This window comes from Sorghum bicolor, chromosome 2 (genome assembly GCF_000003195.3).
Source record: "Sorghum bicolor cultivar BTx623 chromosome 2, Sorghum_bicolor_NCBIv3, whole genome shotgun sequence".
Lineage (NCBI taxonomy): Eukaryota > Viridiplantae > Streptophyta > Magnoliopsida > Poales > Poaceae > Sorghum > Sorghum bicolor.
Window position 1 is genome coordinate 49713696 of NC_012871.2, and position 22604 is coordinate 49736299.

Sequence of the window (22604 nt, forward strand, 5' to 3'; positions counted from 1 at the left end):
TATACTTGATTTGGATTTTTGTAATGAGTGCTGGAACCTTGTGGGCATATCCACAAGTTCCCTAGTTAAGAACCTTAAGTAAGAACATTTATAAATAGTGGTTTGGGGTCATATCCTGTTTCTGTCTTTTGCTGTTTTTCTGGAGAAGTCTGCAATGATTCTGGTATAAATCAAATTCTGTTCGTGCAATGTTCATCAAATTTTTCTGGGAACAAGTAGACTTTCATATCTTTCCAATGCCGCAAGAATGGCCATATTATCTATTATGAGCTGTGAGTTATGACTGTTTAAAGTTGAGGTTTCTGCGCAGTCTGGAATTCTGGAACAGTTTCGGTTGTACACAGTTTTTGATTAACCTAACGTTGGAATCTGATAATATGATCTAAATGAAAGTTGTAGACAATTTCTTTATCTTTCTAACAGTGTACAGCATGTATCCTCTTGAGTTCTGGAACTCGAGATATGACTGAATCTCTGATCTGCTGATGTTGGATGTTACCCAGAAAATTTCAGATTCCGTTAACTCTTATAATTGTCATGTTGGACATTACTAAGATGTGTTTATATACCTTGGAATGCAGATGGCAGCAAGGGGAAGAGGCAGAGGCAGAGGCTGTGGCAATGGCAATGGCAATGGTGGCAATGCCCCAATCACCGTGGAGGAACTCATGCAGACCCAAAATCAGATGATGCACGTTTTCATGCAGCACCTACACCAACAGCCTCCACCAACACCACCACCTGTTCATGTGAGGGATAAGCGTGGAGAGTTTATGAAGGGAAGACCTCCGGTATTTACACACTTAGCTGATCCCATGGAGGCAGATGATTGGTTACGTGCTGTGGAGAGGCAACTAAACATAGCACAGTGCAATGACTTGGAGAAGGTGTTGTATGCTTCTGGACAGCTTCAGGGGGCAGCTCAAATATGGTGGGAGTCATATCAAGCTGCTCGTCCAAACAATGCTCCTCCTGTCACATGGCTGGAATTCTGTAGAGACTTCAGAGCTCGACATATAAGCGAAGGAATGATGGAGCTCAAGCAAGAAGAATTCAGGTCACTCAGGATGGGCTCCATGACTGTGGCAGAATATCATGACACATTTGAACAGTTGGCTCGCTATGCTCCGAATGATGTCAAGAAAGATGCTGATAAGCAGCGTCTATTCATGAAGGGTTTGTACTATGAACTCAGGTTGCAGTTGGCTGGAAACACCTATCCTACCTTCCAAGCTCTTGTGAATCGTGCCATTGTGCTTGATAATATGCGGAAGAGTTAGGATAAGAAGAGAAGGATGCTGGCACAAAGTTCTGGGAGCAACAACCGTCAGCGTTTCAGTTCCCATCAAGGCCATCAGCAGAGGTTCCAGGGACCAGTTAGTCAGTGGAACCACAACCAGCAACCCCAGCGTTTCCAGAATCGGTCACAGAGTGGGAACCAACGTCCTCCATTCCAGCAACGTGACTATAATCAGCAGCAGCATGGTCAGCAGACACCTCGCTCAGGGAACTCAAATGCCAACTCCACAAAAAGAAGTGCTTCTAACACTCCTACCAGGTGTTTCCGTTGTGGGAAGGAAGGACATATGTCCTATGATTGCCTAGAGAAGTTTAATCCGCAGAACAACGACCGGAGATCCACTCCGAATTCAGCAAAGGTGAACAACGTGGCAGCGGAAACAGTTCAGGAGGGACCAGAAATCATGATGGGTACGTTCAGTATCAACTCTATCCCTGCTACAGTTTTATTTGATTCTGGAGCTTCGCATATATTCATATCACAAGCATTTGTTAGAGTTCATAGCCTTCCTCTAGTTGCAATGAAAACTCCTATGCTAGTTAATTCACCGGGTGAGACTATACCAGTTTCTTTATGTTGCCCCTCAGCAAGTCTTTCTTTAAGGGGGGTAGATTTTCCTATCAGTCACATGGTTATGAGAACTTCAGGCATAGATGTGATCTTGGGTTTGGATTGGATGAAGCAATATGACACAGATATTAAGTGCAAGGAGAGAGTAGTGGCTCTGACAACACCAAAGGGAGAAAGAATCAGTGTTGATGTAACAGTGCAAGCACCACTCACAGCTAAAGTGAACCAACTGAATGATGCTGTTGATCCTCAGAACCTGGTAGTGGATGAGTTTCCGGATGTCTTTCCAGATGAATTGCCAGGTATGCCACCTGACCGAGACATTGAATTTATTATTGAATTACTACCTGGTACTGCACCCATAGCTAAAAGACCATATAGAATGGGGGTTAAGGAACTAGAAGAACTTAAGAAACAAATTAAGGAATTGCAAGATAAAGGGTTCATTCGTCCTAGTTCGTCACCATGGGGTGCACCAGTTATCTTTGTTGATAAGAAGGATGGTAGTCAGAGGATGTGTGTTGATTATCGGTCACTTAATGAGGTCACCATCAAGAATAAATATCCCTTGCCTAGGATTGATGACTTATTTGATCAGCTAAGAGGTGCTTGTGTGTTCTCTAAGATTGATTTGCGTTCTGGTTATCATCAATTGAAGATTCGGAATTCAGATATACCAAAGACAGCTTTCACAACAAGGTATGGGTTGTATGAGTACACAGTTATGTCTTTTGGTTTGACCAATGCACCAGCTTACTTTATGTATATGATGAATAAAGTATTTATGGAGTACCTTGATAAGTTTGTGGTGGTCTTTATTGATGACATTCTGGTATTCTCTAAAACCAAGGAAGAACATGCTGAACATCTAAGATTGGTCTTACAGAAACTTAGAGAACATAAGTTGTATGCTAAGCGTAGTAAATGTGAGTTTTGGTTGGAAGAAGTTTCTTTTCTTGGTCATGTTGTCTCTAATGGTGGTATTGCAGTGGATCCTAGTAAGGTGAAAGATGTGCTGAATTGGAAACCACCTACGGATGTAAGTGAAATTCGCAGTTTTCTTGGTTTGGCTGGTTACTATTGTAGATTCATTGAAGGGTTCTCAAAACTTGCAAAGCCTATGACTGCTCTGTTGGAGAAGAATGCTAAGTTTGTATGGTCTGATAAGTGTCAAGCTAGTTTTGAGGAATTCAAGAAGAGATTGACGACTGCACCTGTGTTGGTATTGCCAGATCTGAGTAAGAGTTTCTCTATCTATTGTGATGCTTCTCGTCTGGGTTTGGGTTGTGTTCTTATGCAAGAAGGTAGAGTTGTTGCTTATGCATCTAGACAGTTGAGGAAACATGAACTGAATTATCCTACTCATGATTTGGAGTTAGCAGCTGTGGTTCATGCATTGAAGATTTGGAGACACTATTTGATTGGGCATAAGAGTGACATATACACTGATCATAAGAGTTTGAAGTACATCTTCACCCAGACAGATCTGAATTTGAGGCAACGCAGATGGTTGGAACTGATAAAGGATTATGATTTGGAAGTGCATTATCATCCTGGAAAGGCGAACGTCCTAGCTGATGCACTTAGCAAAAAGAAATATGCTAATGAGCTTTGGGCGACACCTGAATCTGAGGAGTTGTGTGCTGAATTTGCATATTTGAACTTGGGAATTGTAGTGAATGCTATGGAAATTGAAGTCACCCCTACTCTAGAGGAAGAGATATTGAAAGGACAGTTAGAAGATGAGAAACTAAAGGAGATAGCACAGAATGTGGTACTAGGCAAAGCACCAGGATTCAGAATAGATGACAATGGTGTACTGTGGTTTGGAAAAAGGATATGTGTTCCTGAAGTGAAGGCTATTCGTGATATGATTCTGAGAGAGGCTCATGAGTCAGCATATTCCATTCATCCTGGTAGCACTAAGATGTATCTAGATCTGAAACAGAAGTACTGGTGGTATGGTTTAAAGAGAGATGTAGCTGAGTATGTTGCTTTGTGTGATACTTGCCAGCGAGTGAAAGCTGAATATCAGAGGCCAGCTGGACTGTTGCAACCAATGAAGATTCCAGAATGGAAGTGGGAGAAGTGGGTATGGATTTTATAGTGGGGTTACCACGTACACAGAGAGGGTATGACTCAATATGGGTGATAGTAGATCGATTGACTAAGGTCGCTCATTTCATACCTGTCAAAACTTCATATAGTGGAGACCGACTGGCAGAGTTATACATGGAAATAATTGTTTGTTTGCATGGAGTACCTAGAAGATTGTGTCAGATAGGGGTACTCAATTCACATCTCACTTTTGGAAAGCAGTGCATGATTCATTGGGAACAAAGTTGAATTTTAGTACAGCGTATCATCCATAGACAGATGGACAGACTGAGAGGATCAATCAGATATTGGAGGATATGTTGAGAGCTTGTGCTTTGCAGTATGGGACTAGTTGGGACAAGAGTTTGCCATATGCAGAATTCTCCTACAACAATAGCTATCAGCAAAGTCTTAAGATGGCACCGTTCGAGGCACTGTATGGTCGTAAGTGCAGGACACCTTTGTTCTGGAATCAGACAGGAGAAACTCAGGTGTTTGGTACAGATGTGCTTAGACATGCAGAGCAACAGGTGCGGACTATTCGAGATAACTTGAGAGTTGCTCAATCTTGTCAGAAAAGCTATGCAGATACGCGTAGGAGAGAGCTGGTTTTTCAAGCAGGTGATTATGTCTATTTGAAAGTATCACCAATGAGGAGTGTGAAGAGGTTTAATATGAAGGGAAAGCTAGCTCCAAGGTATGTTGGTCCGTTTAAAGTATTGGAAAGGCGTGGAGAAGTAGCATATCAGTTAGAATTGCCTGAAAGCTTATCTGGTGTGCATGATGTGTTCCATGTGTCACAACTTAAGAAGTGTTTGCGTGTACCTGAGGAGCAAATACCATTGGAAGAGCTTTCTGTTAAAGGTGATCTCACTTATGAAGAGTATCCGGTTAGAATATTGGAGACAGCTGAGAGAGTCACCAGAAGTCGGGTCATTAGAATATGCAAAGTGCAGTGGAATCGGTATTCGGAAGCGGAGGCAACTTGGGAAAGAGAGGATGACCTTAGGAAATCATACTCATATTTGTTTGAGTAAGCACCTTTCAATCTCGAGGACGAGATTCTTTTAAGGGGGGTAGAGTTTGTAACAGCCAAAATTTTGATTTCAATAAATAGGAATTAATCGAATTTATTTAAGTATTGTTGTGGGCACTTAATCTAGTAAATAAATAATTTTTGTCAAATTTAAAAAAAACTCATCATAAGTTTAGAAACTTGATCTTGCATTCATGCTGGAGCATAGTATTTTTGTGTGTTGTTCCTGTTTTTATTTTATTTGTTGGTGCACAAAATTATATTGGGAAAAATGTTTTGGAAAAGGAAAACAGAAAATAAAATAAATAAAAAGAAAAGGGGAGGAGCCCCTGGAAACCAGGCCGCAGCAGCAGCGCCGCGCGCGCCTCCCCCTCCTCTCCCCCACCGACGACTGGGCCCCACTGCGCAGCGCCTCCTTCTCCCCCTTCCTTTCTTCTCCACCGGTCGAGGACGAGGCGGACTCGTTCCGAGCGGTAACAAACTCCGGGATTCCTTGCCAAATCGACTAACCGACCCCTATAAGGCTCCCTAGCATCCGCAGTGAACTTTCCTCTGCATCCTAATCGCGAAACCGAGCCCTAGGCGCTCCAGCAAGCACGGTCGGGATCCAGTTTAGGCCGAGCACCTTGCCGCATGCCGCAAGCCCCACTCGTCGTTCTTCGGCCCCAGAAAAGCACCTCCTTGAACTCGCGGTGAGCTCCTCTACCCCGTGATGTTTTCCTTTCGCGAAACGGTGCTCGGAATCGAGAAGCCCGTCGTCGCCGGCGAGTTTTTTTTCGCCGGCAATGGAGCCACCCCGCCGGAGCTGGCCACCTGATGGCCGGACCGCCGCCTGGTCCCCCAGTTGCTTTCTGGACCATCAGATCAAGATCCAACGGCCTCCAAAAGAAGATACCCTTCGGTGGCCCTTTTTAATAAAGAGTCCCTAGAAGATTTCATATTTAACCCGCAGTCTCTAGGCGCCTGAGAAAAATACGTTTTCCCAATTGCGAAAGCGTATTCCAGTCGGATGAGTTCAAATTTCGTTTTCTGTTATTTATAGTTTTGCCACTGAACTTAAAATGCTCATAAAATACTCATTTTAATTCCGTTTTTGTCCATTCAAGTTGCGTTAGGTTCGTAATTATATGCTCTACATGTTAGAAATATTAGTTTACTGTTTTGGAACCTTTTAATTTCCTGGTACTATTTAATTAATTATTTCGCTATAGGAAATCTTAGAAAATTCATATCTTTCACGTTTTAATTCCGATTTTCGTGAACTTTACGTTTGTGTGATCGTAGCACTGCGTAGAATATTTTTATAAACTTTTATATTTGTTTTACCACTGTTTGGTGTATTGTTCTAATTATATCTTGTTTGCTTCGTGTATGATTGTCTATATTGGATTGCGTGTTGTTGATTGATGATTGGGATTAGACGGTGAGCCGTACGTTGGTGATCAAGACCAAGCTTTTGAAGACCAGCAGGCTCAGGAGAGCTTTGAGCAAGGCAAGTATAACTTGGGATTATCCTTGTTACCTATTCACTTATAAACACACAAATATATCATATGCATGCTATCACCTTGTCGACCTTAGCAAAATCATAGATGATTGTTACCTGTATTCCTTGCTACCTACTTGTTATGCATTTGATGTAGATGTGCTAGTGCTTGATATAATCCATGATCTTGTAAGATGATTAATAGCTATGCAATGAACGTTATAAGATGACAAATTACTATATGAGATCTTGTCTGTAAGTGATCACCAGGACAACAGTGCAACCATGAGGGCTATAATGGCTCTGGCTTTAGCTCAGTATGGAGACATTTTCTAGCTTGTTAGCGGTTACCCGAAAGGGCGCTAGAGGGGCTGAACCGACACGGGTATAGTGCGAGCCCCTGTCCCTATGTGTATAGGCTGCGCGTCATTGTGCCATTCAGAAGGGGGGTATCTATATCTGCTCGCAAAGGAAACCTTGCGGCCCTAACATATTAGATGAACTTTTGAAAGACTTCATAGTGATCCCTGCCGACCTCCCTAGGAAGGGGGTTAAGAGATTAGCTACCTCGGGCGAAAGGGTAAATCATGACTCATGGGTAAAGATGTACAACCTCTGCAGAGTGTAAAACTGGTATACTAGCCGTGCTCACGGTTATGAGCGGCCTTGGGGGTTCTTGCTGCGACGACGATGAGCTTATTAAGTTGTTGTGTTCATTTGATTATCGTTTATGCTATGAATTAATTATGCTTACACTTGATCATGGGATTAATGGATTATTTATGCTTCCTTGACAATTGCTATTTAATTATGAACATGCTATCCACCATTAAAAGCTAAATGCAGTCAAACCAGTGTCAGCTATTTGAGCCTCATGAACCCCTGGTTATACTTGTTGAGTACGATATGTGCTCACTCTTGCAATTTCCCAACACCTCAGGATATGATAATGAAGATGACTGGAATGAGGACTATCGTTATGAGTACTAGGTTTGGAGTCAACCAGTCAGCAGTGTCCCTGTGTGGAGCTTCCGTCGAGAGCGTTGTTTACTTCATGCTATCTTTTTTTTTGTAGGAGACTATGTGATATATTATATTTCGCTATGTAATAAACACTGCAATGGTACATTTGAGATTTGTCTACTTATGTGTGCAACTATTCCTGGGGCACATATGAGTCTTTTATGCATCCTATTTTGTTCTTAAAATATGGGTGTGACAGGCCACGCCTCCATTGGTGGTTTCATCAATCTGGGGGAAAATAATGCAGTCAGTTTGCTCAATGTGGAGTTTGGGGGAACAAGTAGTGCTAATCAGGTTGATGTAGTGGCTAATCAGGATGAGTCTACACTGCGCCTATGTTACTGGGTGGTACTACTATTGGATGGCATAAAAAATATTGGATTCAGAATTTTTTTGTAGTTCACAACCTATAAAACAATCAGTATGTAATAAAATTAAAAGTTCTGCTATGTAATTGTACTTCTACTAATATTTTTGTTTCCTCATGTTTTCCATGGACCTATGTTATTTTTTTATAAGTTTGACAAGGAATTGAATAAAGAGGTTGCTATAAAAAGTCATTGATCTGTAAGAAGTGTGAGTACCATAATTTCTTGTTCTAAAAGGAGGAAAAAATGCTAAAAATTTAAGCTACGAGTACTGCAAACTGAAAAGAAGTACAAATTGAAACTTATAAATAATAACTATTTACAGGGTATTAAGTGGTCTTCCATGGAGGATAGACAACCAACCCGCACTACATTTGGCGACATATCAAACATCATCGGACAAGGTATGTTAGTTGACATCGTCCATCGTCAGTTTCTATGATTTTTTAGCGAAACTGTGACACACATTATACATCACAGCAGAAGAGACAACACCCGCAAATGATGAAGAGAGAAAAAAAGGGAAGAGAGGAATAGAAAACAACGTGAATATCGCGCACGAAAAAGGGCCGAGGAATCCAACAAACAAAGAGAGGAGCGGAATAGAAAGCAACGTGAATACCGTGCGAGGAAAAAAACACCGTCAGTACTCAAGACTCCTGATCATGGTATCCACAATCTGATCATGTATACTATTCTTTGTTTATGCATCGAAATGAGTAACACTGTTAATTTTTATACACGCATAACCATCTGATGTAGAACCTATATCCGGTTACACAGATGTTAGCATGACAGAAGCAGTATATTCCACCTTGGCCCCATCTCGATTGGGTACGTGGTTCTTGTTAATGCAATTGATTATAATACTACAGAATAAATATACCTCTGGTATGTGCAGTTTAATTGAATATTAAAACTTGCAGGAGGAAAATCACCACAAGAAATTGGTGTTTCAGACATTTGCCAAGCATCAATATATCATGACAAGGAAAATAATGATCCACTTGAGTGCAATGACTGGCTACATAGGAATGATAAGTACTTCAGGAAACAAAGACCACCATTGACGCCTTTGGCGACTGAAGGTTCAAACAGCACCATAATAAATACAGGTATGCTAACATCTAACTAGGACATTGTAAATTTCGACGGGGTGCAGATTGGGTCAAATATATCTCTTGTGTTCAATGGTGATCAGGTGTCAGCTCAAGCACTGCCAAACTGCTCAGCAAACGAAACTGGTACCTAAACATGGATGCGACAGCCAAGGCAAAATTGCTAAAACAGAGGCGACAATACAAAAAAGCAAGAGCAGCGGATAACAACCGCCGAGCATGCCCTACTGTTGCCCAGGAAGAAAATGTTAACCATATACCTGTGATCAGATGTGTAGACACCAACGATGAAGTCGAATTTGACACTGTTTTATTCGAACCTACAAACCATGAATCTGATGATGAAGGTTGGTTTTACAAATCAGTTAACCAATGCAGTTTTTTTCATCAGTTGGCATTTTGTTGCATGCATCCTGTTAATTTCAAGCGCCTGTGAAATAGATCATCTAAGTGACATAGAAGAGGAATTTGACATAGAAGAGGAATTTGTCATAGAAGAAGATGTTGATTGTCACACCCTGGCTTTTAAAATAAGACCAGAGTCGTCATATGTGTGCCCAGGAAGTCCACACATACAACAAAGAATAGAAATATCAGAAACAATGTTATATATAGCGGAAAATATATTTATAATAACACTTACTAACATCAGAGTACGCGGAAACAGTAGCTAAACTTCTTAGGCTCCAATCTTCTCAGGGACGGTTGACTGGGGGCTCCGTACGCCAAGCACTTCCCATAAGCTTCTAGAAAACTCCATGACATCTATGTCCTTCTTCTGAGCAGCACTTTACTACACACTGGGGGTGTGGGGGTAATAGCAAGGGTGAGTTCATGTCGAACTCAACAAGTACAGACGAAAAGTATAATGACATGCAAGGCTTAATCAAAGGAAAAGCTGACACTGTTTAACTGCGGGTGAGCTTTTTAGTTGGTACACTTTTATTACAATTCTTTTATTAAACAACCTATTACTAAATATGAGTGAAGCATCCCAACCCTTAATTAGATGAAAGTATATTAACAATATCATTACTCATCATTATAATTATTATTATTATTAAGATCTCCGAGGTAGCAACCTCGGATAGTAATTCGGGGTAGCAACCCCATTAAGGTTATGGGATAGCAATCCCAATTGAGAGCACAGGATAGCAATCCTGCCAACACGGAATAGCCATTCCGCCAAAGCACGAGGTAGCAACCTCAACCAAGTTTCGCCACCAAGTATCCAGTGAATCCAATTTGCTCATCAAGTGAGGGTCTGGGCCGCTCGTGACCGTGAGCACGGCTGATATATCAGTTTTACACTCTGCAGAGGTGTGCACGTTCACTCCAAGTCGTGATTCCCATTTGCCCGGGGTCATGACTCCCCAAAACACTGCCAAGGTGAGCATGCAGGGTCTCACTACGAGACCTTTCACAGGGTCCAACTAATAGGATGCCACTCGTAAGTTTTTGCCGGGGCGCGCGGCAGTCGTGCCCATAGCAATGGGACCCCGAACTGACCGACCTCTTAATATGAATAACCAAGCTACATTCCTTACGCCTACCCGGAAAGTAACACCCTACCAGTGGAGGTCCTGCTAATTAGTCAAGCCAGAGCCCATATAGCTTGGAGCTGCACTGTAAGTCCCAGGGGCCGCTCCCTGACTAAGTCCTTACGGAGAGCAGAGACGGGTACGCCCGGCAAACCGGACCACCAACGGTACCCGCTCCCCCTGTCCTCAACCAAACCACGATGCTCGCAAGCACCGCAACATCTCCATCACCGAAGTGACCATTGTTCATCATTTAATCATTTATCATCATTGAAGAATTTATTAAGCAAGATCATTATTTTTATATTATATAGATTAGATGAGTAGAGCAACTAAGCATATCTACTGTTCACTATACTACCCATGTATAAACCCAGGTATACAAGGAATATAGTAGAAGACTAGTCATGTCCTTAGGGTTTGCAGTATTAAGACACATGCAATGGAAAGTAAATGTATTTAAAGTTCATAGGTACAATATGATCAAAGGGTGTCTGCACTTGCCTTAATTTCCAGTGTATATCTGCTTAGAATTCTTTGACTTCTTTCTTGTGATCTGTATCTTCTACTGCAACTGTCGGTCCTCAGCTCCTGGTCTTCACTGTTGACGAACCACGCTTCTTCTACTCAAAGCCAACAAGCAATACAAACAAACAAACAACAATCACGACTAAGAACAAGCATCAATCGAAAGAAAAGCTTAGAAAGAGCACACTAAACGACACGGCTTATTGCTACAATCGTGACAACGCAAGAACAATTAAGAACGGAGCTATCGTTAAACGGACACGACTATCGAGGCTCGAAGTGAAACGGAGAAGACGACTATACGTTGGTCGTATTTTAAGAAAACAGGTGATGGATTATTCAAAGAAATATCAGAAAGATGAGTTGACCAAACTATAAATAATTATAAAAGTAGGAGTTAAACTTTAGTCATAATTATAATTATTATAAATAATTATATACCACTAAAGCCAATTAAGCGTTTATAGTTTTAAAATATGGATTATATGAAAGCGACTAATCAAGTGATTATATATCAGGTTTAAACTAATCAAGGTATAATTAATAAAGAAACATTATAGTTAATATCAATAACATGAGCATTTATTTATTTATTTATAAAAGATCAAATTATAAATGTGATTTACTTTTAGTTCAAAAAGACTTAGACAAGTATTACTAAATTATTCATGTGCTTCATGTTTATATAATCAAATTATAATTAAGAAGTATTAAGTTCACATTCGATTATAAAGATACCGAAATGTAATCCTATATTGTTTTTATCTTAATTAAATAGAAATGCATTCAAAACACTAGTCAGATTAATTATACTCATAAACAGGAGACAATGAAAACAACATTGCTAAAATGTAGATTACACCGACATAGTCACAACACAACGAGAACCGAATTACAAGCCTAGATTGTTTTTCTAATTTAAAAGCTATTCAATAGATATTAATCAATTTATACTTAAATCAATAAATTTAAGAATAAGATATATGATAAATATTTATACTACTGCGTAGAGCACGGCGATATGAAACTAACGCAACTGGAACGGCTCGAATCGGAATTAAAACGCGCATTCTATGACCAAAACCAAATCGGTGGCAAAACAGTGAATAAGCAGAACTAATTTTCGTATTTTAAATAACCAAACTGAATTTTAAATGCATTCTGGACTGCGGGCACTATTTTTTTAAAGCATAGGGGCTAAAACAGAAAAGAAAAGGGCGTAAATCTAATTACTTTTGAACTGGCCGGAGTGCGGGTTGATTTCACAAAACCTGAGGGACCTTTTTGCAAAAAGGCAGGGAGCGGCGCGGGTGGCCGGGCGGGCTGGCCACGTGGCGTCTCGCGAGTGGCGGGTCCACGGCGGGGCTGTGGACCGCGCGCACGGGGCAGGGGAGGCCGCTGGGCGGTGGACCGGGTCCACCGGTCCATGGTGGACCGGCCACGCGGGCGCTGAGCCGCGGTCCATCGTGGACCGCGCGCGGGGCAGGCGAGCGGCGAGGCTGGGCCGCGGCCGGGGGGGCTCGATTGCACGGGAGCCGGGCCATGCGGAGGCAGCCGAGGGCGGGGTCGCGTCGCGCGCGATGCGGGGGGCGCTACGCGCGGGGCGGCCGCGGCCGGGAGAGGCCGGGGCGTGCGGTCCACAGCCGCGGGCGGGTTGACGGCGGCGGTGTGCTCCGGCGAGCGCCGTTCGCGCAGCAGGAAGGGGGAGAGAACGCGCGGATAACGCCATCGCACTCGACATGCTCGCGCGGAGCTCTAGGGAACCTCACCTTGGCGAGAGAGGTGGCGGAGCGAGAAGTCGACGGCGGCGGCGTGGGTTCGGCGAGCTCGGCGGCGGCGCTGCGAACTTTGCTGCTCGGGTTGCGCTAGGGTTTCTAGGGGGTCGCGAACGCGGACGCGGGGGCACTTAAATAGACGACGGTGATCATTGGGAGGCGCGCACGGTTCGGATAGAGGCGCCAAGCGCGGAAACCGGGGCGGTGGTTGCGCCCCGAGTCCGTCTCGGCCGGAGGTGGGTGATGACAGGTGGGTCCCACCTGCGGGGCCCACCAGTCAGCGGGCGGCAGCGGCAAAAGGGCAGGGGACGCTGCGGCTGGAGCTGCTGCTGGGCTGGCGCGGCTGGGCCGTGGCCCACTCGGGCAAGAGGGGAGAGGAGAGGGGTGCGGGGTGGGCTGGCCAGGTGCGGGCCTCAAACTGAAGCAGGCCGAGATTGAGGGAGGGGAAAGAAAACCCCTTTTCTTTTTATAAAACAAGATTTCTAAACTATTTTACTAAACTAAATTTCAAAACCCTTTTTGAATTCCTAATTTGAGATTATTTAAGAGCTTGTTTTCCTTACTACTTTTAGAAACAAAGCATATTTTGTTAAAAAAACTCATTTTAAAATTATTTTTCAACTCAATTATAAATTAGTTTTTGAATAGGACTTTTAGTGTTTTATTTTTCCAAAAACTGACACAACCTAAACGTGGCTCGCTAGGAATTTTGAAATTCATTTTCTTTTCACAAGCCAAACAAAGCTAGGGCACAAAACACACATCAAATCAAACACCCTCCACTTAATTTAATAAAAGTTTAAAATTCCACATTTTTCTCATTTTATAAAAGCATCAATGAATAAAATCTTGGAATATTTTACAAAAATTTTAAATCCTTAATTAATTTAGTGTTTTCCTAATAACAATCCAAAATTAAAAATTTTGGAGTGTTATAGATCTACCCCACTTAACATAAATCTTGTCCCGAGATTTGAAGAAACTAGAGGGAAAGATAAAGTAGATCATCAAAGTTGTTTCGAGACTTTCAAGACATGATCAAAGGATTAAATATAGACATAAAGGGTAAAGAGTAGGGTAAAGACTGATGACAAGGAAAGATAAATGTATGAGATAAGAATTGATCTTTGAATCGTGTATTATGATAAGGTGCAAGCGCGAGAAGCTAATATTAACAAGAGATGATACATAGGAGATAAAGATAAATATTATAGTGCTCCCAATTCCTTGATTCAAGATCTATGAGATTAATGATAAAAGGATAAAGAATTAGCAAAAGTTGATGAGAGGGACTTAAATTTATTGTCAAGTCTTCATGCTTAATATTTTGTAGTCCTATGAGACATAAGATCCAAGATCACACGTTTGGCAAAAATGATAAGGGTTCGTCGCAAGAATGATAGGGATCAATACATAGTTCTCCATGTCTTTTAAGTTGAGACTTTCGAGGGAGATGATCGTAGCGGACGCTACCCCACTTAAACCAAGTGTTACTTATCTTCCAAAATCCTGTCAATATAGTCTTCAATTTTTTTTTCGTCAGGGGTTATCAGTTTGACAACACACTGCACATCTGGGGATTTCCGAGAAACAGGGTGACAAACAACACAATGGTGGGAAAAGATAGAGTGAGATAATCTCAGTTATCTCAGAAAAGGTGCAAGACTGAAGCCAAAAGTCGGTAAGGTTATCTAGGAGAAGGTTCTTGAACACTATCTAGAAAAGCAACCCAAGGGGTCTATTAAGATTGACCATATATCGGTATGGTTTTCATTTGATCTTCGGGTTCTACATTTTGTCACGTGATAATCCATCAAATATTCGAAAGTAAAATAATACATCTTATCTTGGGACTTTGGTTTCCTATGCCTTGCTTTGACAGGTCAACAAGCACCACTCTTCCTAGGACACTTGATGCTTCTCTATGGTCTCCATAGATGGATCCTAAGTAAATTTCTCATACCACTTGCAGTGTTGGGGAAATATTGCAGAGAGAACTGCACAAAGGTTGTCAACTCGTTCTGCATGGAATGTTTAAGATCACTTCACGGGTAAGCACTACCACTCGATGTTGGGACAGCACTAGGTGCTTCGCCCAAGATTCCATGGTTACCACAAATAGACTAAACATCTTGACAACCAACTCATAACTCATATTAGGAGATTAAGAATGATAAAGTCCAATTAAAAAGACATCTCTTTTTACAAAGAAGATTACAAGCGACTTGAATGAAAAAAAAACTTATTAGCTAAAAGGCATTCGCTGACTCCATATATTGCCAGAAGTGTTGCATATTTCCTTGACGGGTTCAAATCGATCTACAATCTACTTCACATCTGATGTTGAGAAAATATTGCCTCTCTATGAGGTCCACATTCCTTTTGAACTGCCTCGTTGTCGGTACAATCCTTCCATTAGTCCTTTAATCCTTCGGGTGAGGTTGAGTGCCTTCATACACGAACCTGTCTCCTGATGGGGTGGTTAGGGATACTGAGTGTTGGGTACAATCAATCTCTCCATGACAAGCAGTTAACCATCCTCTTCCAAGAACGACATCAATCTCCATCAATTCCAAAACTACAAGATTCACCTCAAAATTTGCACCTTTTATGTCAAGACTAACTTTTGGGCACATGTAGGTTGCTCTTATCTTTCCTCTTGGTGATTTGACTAGTATGGGTTTCTTTATTTCCAACTTAAGCATCTTATGATCGGCAACACATTTGTTTGAGATGAAAGAATGTGAAGAACCTGAGTCAAACAAAACAGTGGCAGGAGTTGAGTTGACTAGAATTGATCCAAACACCACATTTTGTGCTTCACGAGCAGTACACAGATCCATATGGTTCAATCTACCATTAACATAGTCACGAACAGGGTACTTCTTTGGACAATGCTTCTTGTGATGTCCCTCTTCGTGACACTGGTAGCAAGCATTGCTAACAGTTTTAACATTAGTGCTATCCTGACATTGAGCTCCTTGAATTGATGTGCCAGGAGTAACTAAAGTGCTACTAACTTGTTGGTTCTGAGGGTTCACCTTCAATGGAGTCTCTTCACTTATTTGCTTCTTAGCTTGATTACTCTTTCGAGGCTGAAACTCTGTATAGGTGATGGTCCATCCATCTAGGCATATCTCTGGCATAGCAAGTGTAGCTGAAGGGGCATCTAACTCTTCAAGATACGAATGTGTCTGATGAGAGTTTGGAGCTAAATCTAACTGCAATGTAGAACTCAGATTTGGCTCAACACTTAACAGTGGCTCTAGGGAGATTGCCTTCCTTTTCTTGTTACCTTCAGTCTGTTGATCCTGGGGTACCTCAATCTTTCCTTCACTTGACTTGTTCTGAAGACAAGGTAAACCATAATGTCTACAACAGTGACACAGCTCTTGAATCCCAAGCGCCTCATTAATACCATCTTTCATAGCTTTCATGTTCCTCCAGGCTTCTACGACTTGTCGCTTCATTGCTTCTTCCAGAGTTTCAGTCATGTTCTTTTCTAAAGGTAGCTGAGGATCTTTCTGTGGTTCTACTCCACTTAGTGCTTGATCCGATGTGGACAAGAGCTTCTCCTTGTTCATTGGGGACAAGGGTAGCATAGTTGGGTCTTCCTGACATTTGGTGTAAGCTTCTTCAATTTCACCTTGGAGAAGTAAAGATTGTAGTATCAAAAGCTTCTGGAGTCTAGCCATATGATCCGCTGCCATCTCTAGGATTTGGGATTGCCAAGCTATCATCTCTTCACTGCTCAATTGTGTTGCAGAAGTCATTGGTTGACTCTGATCACCAATATTCTTTCCATTGATGTCACCACTTGGATCAATCATCTGACATTAGGCAATAGTAGAATGAGCTAGAGTAGTATGGACAAAGAGCATGATAGGGAGTGAGAGAAAAATAGGTGGAGAGGATCAAGATTGACAATAGATGGATAGGATAAGAGAGATCACTACCCCACTTAACAAAGATCGAGCTAATCTCTAAACGTCTTCTTCCAGAACTCCTTCAAAACACTAGAACAAAGACAACACACAAACAACAAACCAAGCAAAACAAGCACACATCACATCAACGATACTACACGTGCTTCTTCAACAGTGGGTGTCATCCTAAAAGGCAAGTCTGAGATGATGAAGGGCCATCGAATTCGGAAATAAAGCGAGTTTTTTTTTTAAAAAAAACTTGAGTAAAACAACTAAACAAAAGCCAAGGAGATAAATAGAAATAGCTCAAAGGAAGCTATTTAAGGAGGGGATACAACATGACAAGGATGAAGAAATAGTCGGAATCAAAGGGTCAAGGTATAAGAAAATAGTTTTATAGCAAAATAAGCTTTAGAAATCGACCAGTGCTATCTAGGCATACGTCCTACAGTCAACACCGCTCTGATACCATTCCTGTCACACCCTGGCTTTTAAAATAAGACCAGAGTCGTCATATGTGTGCCCAGGAAGTCCACACATACAACAAAGAATAGAAATATCAGAAACAATGTTATATATAGCGGAAAATATATTTATAATAACACTTACTAACATCAGAGTACGCGGAAACAGTAGCTAAACTTCTTAGGCTCCAATCTTCTCAGGGACGGTTGACTGGGGGCTCCGTACGCCAAGCACTTCCCATAAGCTTCTAGAAAACTCCATGACATCTATGTCCTTCTTCTGAGCAGCACTTTACTACACACTGGGGGTGTGGGGGTAATAGCAAGGGTGAGTTCATGTCGAACTCAACAAGTACAGACGGAAAGTATAATGACATGCAAGGCTTAATCAAAGGAAAAGCTGACACTGTTTAACTGCGGGTGAGCTTTTTAGTTGGTACACTTTTATTACAATTCTTTTATTAAACAACCTATTACTAAATATGAGTGAAGCATCCCAACCCTTAATTAGATGAAAGTATATTAACAATATCATTACTCATCATTATAATTATTATTATTATTAAGATCTCCGAGGTAGCAACCTCGGATAGTAATTCGGGGTAGCAACCCCATTAAGGTTATGGGATAGCAATCCCAATTGAGAGCACAGGATAGCAATCCTGCCAACACGGAATAGCCATTCCGCCAAAGCACGAGGTAGCAACCTCAACCAAGTTTCGCCACCAAGTATCCAGTGAATCCAATTTGCTCATCAAGTGAGGGTCTGGGCCGCTCGTGACCGTGAGCACGGCTGATATATCAGTTTTACACTCTGCAGAGGTGTGCACGTTCACTCCAAGTCGTGATTCCCATTTGCCCGGGGTCATGACTCCCCAAAACACTGCCAAGGTGAGCATGCAGGGTCTCACTACGAGACCTTTCACAGGGTCCAACTAATAGGATGCCACTCGTAAGTTTTTGCCGGGGCGCGCGGCAGTCGTGCCCATAGCAATGGGACCCCGAACTGACCGACCTCTTAATATGAATAACCAAGCTACATTCCTTACGCCTACCCGGAAAGTAACACCCTACCAGTGGAGGTCCTGCTAATTAGTCAAGCCAGAGCCCATATAGCTTGGAGCTGCACTGTAAGTCCCAGGGGGCCGCTCCCTGACTAAGTCCTTACGGAGAGCAGAGACGGGTACGCCCGGCAAACCGGACCACCAACGGTACCCGCTCCCCCTGTCCTCAACCAAACCACGATGCTCGCAAGCACCGCAACATCTCCATCACCGAAGTGACCATTGTTCATCATTTAATCATTTATCATCATTGAAGAATTTATTAAGCAAGATCATTATTTTTATTATTATATAGATTAGATGAGTAGAGCAACTAAGCATATCTACTGTTCACTATACTACCCATGTATAAACCCAGGTATACAAGGAATATAGTAGAAGACTAGTCATGTCCTTAGGGTTTGCAGTATTAAGACACATGCAATGGAAAGTAAATGTATTTAAAGTTCATAGGTACAATATGATCAAAGGGTGTCTGCACTTGCCTTAATTTCCAGTGTATATCTGCTTAGAATTCTTTGACTTCTTTCTTGTGATCTGTATCTTCTACTGCAACTGTCGGTCCTCAGCTCCTGGTCTTCACTGTTGACGAACCACGCTTCTTCTACTCAAAGCCAACAAGCAATACAAACAAACAAACAACAATCACGACTAAGAACAAGCATCAATCGAAAGAAAAGCTTAGAAAGAGCACACTAAACGACACGGCTTATTGCTACAATCGTGACAACGCAAGAACAATTAAGAACGGAGCTATCGTTAAACGGACACGACTATCGAGGCTCGAAGTGAAACGGAGAAGACGACTATACGTTGGTCGTATTTTAAGAAAACAGGTGATGGATTATTCAAAGAAATATCAGAAAGATGAGTTGACCAAACTATAAATAATTATAAAAGTAGGAGTTAAACTTTAGTCATAATTATAATTATTATAAATAATTATATACCACTAAAGCCAATTAAGCGTTTATAGTTTTAAAATATGGATTATATGAAAGCGACTAATCAAGTGATTATATATCAGGTTTAAACTAATCAAGGTATAATTAATAAAGAAACATTATAGTTAATATCAATAACATGAGCATTTATTTATTTATTTATAAAAGATCAAATTATAAATGTGATTTACTTTTAGTTCAAAAAGACTTAGACAAGTATTACTAAATTATTCATGTGCTTCATGTTTATATAATCAAATTATAATTAAGAAGTATTAAGTTCACATTCGATTATAAAGATACCGAAATGTAATCCTATATTGTTTTTATCTTAATTAAATAGAAATGCATTCAAAACACTAGTCAGATTAATTATACTCATAAACAGGAGACAATGAAAACAACATTGCTAAAATGTAGATTACACCGACATAGTCACAACACAACGAGAACCGAATTACAAGCCTAGATTGTTTTTCTAATTTAAAAGCTATTCAATAGATATTAATCAATTTATACTTAAATCAATAAATTTAAGAATAAGATATATGATAAATATTTATACTACTGCGTAGAGCACGGCGATATGAAACTAACGCAACTGGAACGGCTCGAATCGGAATTAAAACGCGCATTCTATGACCAAAACCAAATCGGTGGCAAAACAGTGAATAAGCAGAACTAATTTTCGTATTTTAAATAACCAAACTGAATTTTAAATGCATTCTGGACTGCGGGCACTATTTTTTTAAAGCATATGGGCTAAAACAGAAAAGAAAAGGGCGTAAATCTAATTACTTTTGAACTGGCCGGAGTGCGGGTTGATTTCACAAAACCTGAGGGACCTTTTTGCAAAAAGGCAGGGAGCGGCGCGGGTGGCCGGGCGGGCTGGCCACGTGGCGTCTCGCGAGTGGCGGGTCCACGGCGGGGCTGTGGACCGCGCGCACGGGGCAGGGGAGGCCGCTGGGCGGTGGACCGGGTCCACCGGTCCATGGTGGACCGGCCACGCGGGCGCTGAGCCGCGGTCCATCGTGGACCGCGCGCGGGGCAGGCGAGCGGCGAGGCTGGGCCGCGGCCGGGGGGGCTCGACGGGACGGCGAGCCGGGCCATGCGGAGGCGAGCCGAGGGCGGGGTCGCGTCGCGCGCGATGCGGGGGGCGCTACGCGCGGGGCGGCCGCGGCCGGGAGAGGCCGGGGCGTGCGGTCCACAGCCGCGGGCGGGTTGACGGCGGCGGCGCTGCGAACTTTGCTGCTCGGGTTGCGCTAGGGTTTCTAGGGGGTCGCGAACGCGGACGCGGGGGCACTTAAATAGACGACGGTGATCATTGGGAGGCGCGCACGGTTCGGATAGAGGCGCCAAGCGCGGAAACCGGGGCGGTGGTTGCGCCCCGAGTCCGTCTCGGCCGGAGGTGGGTGATGACAGGTGGGTCCCACCTGCGGGGCCCACCAGTCAGCGGGCGGCAGCGGCAAAAGGGCAGGGGACGCTGCGGCTGGAGCTGCTGCTGGGCTGGCGCGGCTGGGCCGTGGCCCACTCGGGCAAGAGGGGAGAGGAGAGGGGTGCGGGGTGGGCTGGCCAGGTGCGGGCCTCAAACTGAAGCAGGCCGAGATTGAGGGATGGGAAAGAAAACCCCTTTTCTTTTTATAAAACAAGATTTCTAAACTATTTTACTAAACTAAATTTCAAAACCCTTTTTGAATTCCTAATTTGAGATTATTTAAGAGCTTGTTTTCCTTACTACTTTTAGAAACAAAGCATATTTTGTTAAAAAAACTCATTTTAAAATTATTTTTCAACTCAATTATAAATTAGTTTTTGAATAGGACTTTTAGTGTTTTATTTTTCCAAAAACCGACACAACCTAAACGTGGCTCGCTAGGAATTTTGAAATTCATTTTCTTTTCACAAGCCAAACAAAGCTAGGGCACAAAACACACATCAAATCAAACACCCTCCACTTAATTTAATAAAAGTTTAAAATTCCACATTTTTCTCATTTTATAAAAGCATCAATGAATAAAATCTTGGAATATTTTACAAAAATTTTAAATCCTTAATTAATTTAGTGTTTTCCTAATAACAATCCAAAATTAAAAATTTTGGAGTGTTATATTGATCTTATTGAATACCTAAAATCAACACCCGAAGAAAGAGTCCTGGTAAACATCGACGGTGCATGGTTAAACAGAAAAGATATGGAATGTATGTTTCATGGTAACATTGAATTCAATGGCGAAGTAAGTACATGTGCATACTTCAACTAATTATTGATGATATTTAAACCTGCCTATTTCATCTACTTACTACATTCTTTTCTTATGTAGGTCTTAAGTGCATATATTCACTGTATCAGAGATGAAGATCATCTACTTCACAGAGAAGGTGGAAATGTCTTTTTGGAAAATACATTTATTTGCAGCATGCTTGAGCGTGATGGTGATCCTAAGGTGACATTAAGTTATAAGACAGACACCATTAAGGAAAGGGTGCAAAACTATTTAGAAGTTGACATGGTGAAACTCAATCCTCGTATTTATTAGAGATTTGGACCGTTCCTTTAGAGCGGAGATATATTACTTGTCAATGTTTGCTGCAGGCTTTCCTTCCAATTAATATAGAAAAATGCCACCGGTACCTAGCAGTTCTCAATGCGAAAAAAAGAGGTACATGTACTCGATTCAATGGGACTAATATTATTAGACCGTACAAGCCTCAAGACTACAATAAGTAATTATGCCTTTTTGACATGTTTTCTTTTTCTTATTATTTTGTCATTGGTCCTAAAGTGATGCATAATTATCACAACAGTTAAAAGGACTAGAAAGACAGGTGAAATTTGTATTGGAACATCATAAAGACCTTAATCGGAATAACAGGAAGAACCTAGACTTCTCAACATGGCCTATTATTGAGAAGATCGAAGAGCCAATGCAAACAGATGGGTAAATGCCATAGACTTGTATTATATTTGATTTTACATACTTTGCAACTCCATGAGATTTTTTAATTATTAATTAATGTTTAGGACATCATGCGGTCTATGGAAGGTAAACTTCATGGAATATTAGACGGGTTCTTCCCTCTCAGATAAAATAACACAGGTGATTCATATACGATTGCATATTGTGCAGTCACTTATATATACTATCATCTAAACATTATGTATATTTTTATTTATTAACTTATAGTACTTTGCAGGAGGATATAAACAATTTCAGATTTAAGCTACCCGCTATCTTGTGGGATTCAAGATTAAACATAAAGAACAAATGTGAGAAACTTGATAGGCCAAATGATGATGGACACAGTCGAGGTGATGTTGAAATTATTGATACGATTGAAGTGCCTAAACCATCTGCCAGAATAT